The sequence below is a fragment of the Musa acuminata genome, unplaced genomic scaffold, assembly GCF_036884655.1.
Source record: "Musa acuminata AAA Group cultivar baxijiao unplaced genomic scaffold, Cavendish_Baxijiao_AAA HiC_scaffold_900, whole genome shotgun sequence".
Classification (NCBI taxonomy): domain Eukaryota; kingdom Viridiplantae; phylum Streptophyta; class Magnoliopsida; order Zingiberales; family Musaceae; genus Musa; species Musa acuminata.
Genome location: NW_027021122.1, coordinates 12,501 through 17,500, shown reverse-complemented (window position 1 = coordinate 17,500; position 5,000 = coordinate 12,501).

Sequence of the window (5,000 nt, the reverse complement as noted above, 5' to 3'; positions counted from 1 at the left end):
GAGCGAGCGGCGAGCGGCGAACAGCGAGCGAAGCGAGAGGCAGCACCGTCCCTGCTATACGAAAGCCCCATCCAGCCCTGTGCCACCCGGGGGGTTCCAGGGTGCTGAGATGGCTGACGTTTTGCTCCGCTCTCGACGGTCACCGCGCAATGCAAGAACAGGCCAAAAACTGGCCAAAACGGCCCAAAAACGGGCCAAAACTGGCCATTTTTGGCTGCGCGAGCGGCGAGCGGCGGACAGCGAGCGAAGCGAGAGGCAGCACCGTCCCTGCTATACGAAAGCCCCATCCAGCCCTGTGCCACCCGGGGGGTTCCAGGGTGCTGAGATGGCTGACGTTTTGCTCCGCTCTCGACGGTCACCGCGCAATGCAAGAACAGGCCAAAAACTGGCCAAAACGGCCCAAAAACGGGCCAAAACTGGCCATTTTTGGCTGCGCGAGCGAGCGGCGAGCGGCGGACAGCGAGCGAAGCGAGAGGCAGCACCGTCCCTGCTATACGAAAGCCCCATCCAGCCCTGTGCCACCCGGGGGGTTCCAGGGTGCTGAGATGGCTGACGTTTTGCTCCGCTCTCGACGGTCACCGCGCAATGCAAGAACAGGCCAAAAACTGGCCAAAACGGCCCAAAAACGGGCCAAAACTGGCCATTTTTGGCTGCACGAGCGAGCGGCGAGCGGCGGACAGCGAGCGAAGCGAGAGGCAGCACCGTCCCTGCTATACGAAAGCCCCATCCAGCCCTGTGCCACCCGGGGGGTTCCAGGGTGCTGAGATGGCTGACGTTTTGCTCCGCTCTCGACGGTCACCGCGCAATGCAAGAACAGGCCAAAAACTGGCCAAAACGGCCCAAAAACGGGCCAAAACTGGCCATTTTTGGCTGCACGAGCGAGCGGCGAGCGGCGGACAGCGAGCGAAGCGAGAGGCAGCACCGTCCCTGCTATACGAAAGCCCCATCCAGCCCTGTGCCACCCGGGGGGTTCCAGGGTGCTGAGATGGCTGACGTTTTGCTCCGCTCTCGACGGTCACCGCGCAATGCAAGAACAGGCCAAAAACTGGCCAAAACGGCCCAAAAACGGGCCAAAACTGGCCATTTTTGGCTGCACGAGCGAGCGGCGAGCGGCGGACAGCGAGCGAAGCGAGAGGCAGCACCGTCCCTGCTATACGAAAGCCCCATCCAGCCCTGTGCCACCCGGGGGGTTCCAGGGTGCTGAGATGGCTGACGTTTTGCTCCGCTCTCGACGGTCACCGCGCAATGCAAGAACAGGCCAAAGAACTGGCCAAAACGGCCCAAAAACGGGCCCAAAACTGGCCATTTTTGGCTGCGCGAGCGAGCGGCGAGCGGCGGACAGCGAGCGAAGCGAGAGGCAGCACCGTCCCTGCTATACGAAAGCCCCATCCAGCCCTGTGCCACCCGGGGGGTTCCAGGGTGCTGAGATGGCTGACGTTTTGCTCCGCTCTCGACGGTCACCGCGCAATGCAAGAACAGGCCAAAAACTGGCCAAAACGGCCCAAAAACGGGCCAAAACTGGCCATTTTTGGCTGCACGAGCGAGCGGCGAGCGGCGGACAGCGAGCGAAGCGAGAGGCAGCACCGTCCCTGCTATACGAAAGCCCCATCCAGCCCTGTGCCACCCGGGGGGTTCCAGGGTGCTGAGATGGCTGACGTTTTGCTCCGCTCTCGACGGTCACCGCGCAATGCAAGAACAGGCCAAAAACTGGCCAAAACGGCCCAAAAACGGGCCAAAACTGGCCATTTTTGGCTGCACGAGCGAGCGGCGAGCGGCGGACAGCGAGCGAAGCGAGAGGCAGCACCGTCCCTGCTATACGAAAGCCCCATCCAGCCCTGTGCCACCCGGGGGGGTTCCAGGGTGCTGAGATGGCTGACGTTTTGCTCCGCTCTCGACGGTCACCGCGCAATGCAAGAACAGGCCAAAAACTGGCCAAAACGGCCCAAAAACGGGCCAAAACTGGCCATTTTTGGCTGCACGAGCGAGCGGCGAGCGGCGGACAGCGAGCGAAGCGAGAGGCAGCACCGTCCCTGCTATACGAAAGCCCCATCCAGCCCTGTGCCACCCGGGGGGTTCCAGGGTGCTGAGATGGCTGACGTTTTGCTCCGCTCTCGACGGTCACCGCGCAATGCAAGAACAGGCCAAAAACTGGCCAAAACGGCCCAAAAACGGGCCAAAACTGGCCATTTTTGGCTGCGCGAGCGAGCGGCGAGCGGCGGACAGCGAGCGAAGCGAGAGGCAGCACCGTCCCTGCTATACGAAAGCCCCATCCAGCCCTGTGCCACCCGGGGGGTTCCAGGGTGCTGAGATGGCTGACGTTTTGCTCCGCTCTCGACGGTCACCGCGCAATGCAAGAACAGGCCAAAAACTGGCCAAAACGGCCCAAAAAAGGGCCAAAACTGGCCATTTTTGGCTGCACGAGCGAGCGGCGAGCGGCGGACAGCGAGCGAAGCGAGAGGCAGCACCGTCCCTGCTATACGAAAGCCCCATCCAGCCCTGTGCCACCCGGGGGGTTCCAGGGTGCTGAGATGGCTGACGTTTTGCTCCGTTTGCTCCGCTCTCGACGGTCACCGCGCAATGCAAGAACAGGCCAAAAACTGGCCAAAACGGCCCAAAAACGGGCCAAAACTGGCCATTTTTGGCTGCACGAGCGAGCGGCGAGCGGCGGACAGCGAGCGAAGCGAGAGGCAGCACCGTCCCTGCTATACGAAAGCCCCATCCAGCCCTGTGCCACCCGGGGGGTTCCAGGGTGCTGAGATGGCTGACGTTTTGCTCCGCTCTCGACGGTCACCGCGCAATGCAAGAACAGGCCAAAAACTGGCCAAAACGGCCCAAAAACGGGCCAAAACTGGCCATTTTTGGCTGCACGAGCGAGCGGCGAGCGGCGGACAGCGAGCGAAGCGAGAGGCAGCACCGTCCCTGCTATACGAAAGCCCCATCCAGCCCTGTGCCACCCGGGGGGTTCCAGGGTGCTGAGATGGCTGACGTTTTGCTCCGCTCTCGACGGTCACCGCGCAATGCAAGAACAGGCCAAAAACTGGCCAAAACGGCCCAAAAACGGGCCAAAACTGGCCATTTTTGGCTGCGCGAGCGAGCGGCGAGCGGCGGACAGCGAGCGAAGCGAGAGGCAGCACCGTCCCTGCTATACGAAAGCCCCATCCAGCCCTGTGCCACCCGGGGGGTTCCAGGGTGCTGAGATGGCTGACGTTTTGCTCCGCTCTCGACGGTCACCGCGCAATGCAAGAACAGGCCAAAAACTGGCCAAAACGGCCCAAAAACGGGCCAAAACTGGCCATTTTTGGCTGCACGAGCGAGCGGCGAGCGGCGGACAGCGAGCGAAGCGAGAGGCAGCACCGTCCCTGCTATACGAAAGCCCCATCCAGCCCTGTGCCACCCGGGGGGTTCCAGGGTGCTGAGATGGCTGACGTTTTGCTCCGCTCTCGACGGTCACCGCGCAATGCAAGAACAGGCCAAAAACTGGCCAAAACGGCCCAAAAACGGGCCAAAACTGGCCATTTTTGGCTGCACGAGCGAGCGGCGAGCGGCGGACAGCGAGCGAAGCGAGAGGCAGCACCGTCCCTGCTATACGAAAGCCCCATCCAGCCCTGTGCCACCCGGGGGGTTCCAGGGTGCTGAGATGGCTGACGTTTTGCTCCGCTCTCGACGGTCACCGCGCAATGCAAGAACAGGCCAAAAACTGGCCAAAACGGCCCAAAAACGGGCCAAAACTGGCCATTTTTGGCTGCACGAGCGAGCGGCGAGCGGCGGACAGCGAGCGAAGCGAGAGGCAGCACCGTCCCTGCTATACGAAAGCCCCATCCAGCCCTGTGCCACCCGGGGGGTTCCAGGGTGCTGAGATGGCTGACGTTTTGCTCCGCTCTCGACGGTCACCGCGCAATGCAAGAACAGGCCAAAAACTGGCCAAAACGGCCCAAAAACGGGCCAAAACTGGCCATTTTTGGCTGCACGAGCGAGCGGCGAGCGGCGGACAGCGAGCGAAGCGAGAGGCAGCACCGTCCCTGCTATACGAAAGCCCCATCCAGCCCTGTGCCACCCGGGGGGTTCCAGGGTGCTGAGATGGCTGACGTTTTGCTCCGCTCTCGACGGTCACCGCGCAATGCAAGAACAGGCCAAAAACTGGCCAAAACGGCCCAAAAACGGGCCAAAACTGGCCATTTTTGGCTGCACGAGCGAGCGGCGAGCGGCGGACAGCGAGCGAAGCGAGAGGCAGCACCGTCCCTGCTATACGAAAGCCCCATCCAGCCCTGTGCCACCCGGGGGGTTCCAGGGTGCTGAGATGGCTGACGTTTTGCTCCGCTCTCGACGGTCACCGCGCAATGCAAGAACAGGCCAAAAACTGGCCAAAACGGCCCAAAAACGGGCCAAAACTGGCCATTTTTGGCTGCACGAGCGAGCGGCGAGCGGCGGACAGCGAGCGAAGCGAGAGGCAGCACCGTCCCTGCTATACGAAAGCCCCATCCAGCCCTGTGCCACCCGGGGGGTTCCAGGGTGCTGAGATGGCTGACGTTTTGCTCCGCTCTCGACGGTCACCGCGCAATGCAAGAACAGGCCAAAAACTGGCCAAAACGGCCCAAAAACGGGCCAAAACTGGCCATTTTTGGCTGCACGAGCGAGCGGCGAGCGGCGGACAGCGAGCGAAGCGAGAGGCAGCACCGTCCCTGCTATACGAAAGCCCCATCCAGCCCTGTGCCACCCGGGGGGTTCCAGGGTGCTGAGATGGCTGACGTTTTGCTCCGCTCTCGACGGTCACCGCGCAATGCAAGAACAGGCCAAAAACTGGCCAAAACGGCCCAAAAACGGGCCAAAACTGGCCATTTTTGGCTGCACGAGCGAGCGGCGAGCGGCGGACAGCGAGCGAAGCGAGAGGCAGCACCGTCCCTGCTATACGAAAGCCCCATCCAGCCCTGTGCCACCCGGGGGGTTCCAGGGTGCTGAGATGGCTGACGTTTTGCTCCGCTCTCGACGGTCACCGCGCAATG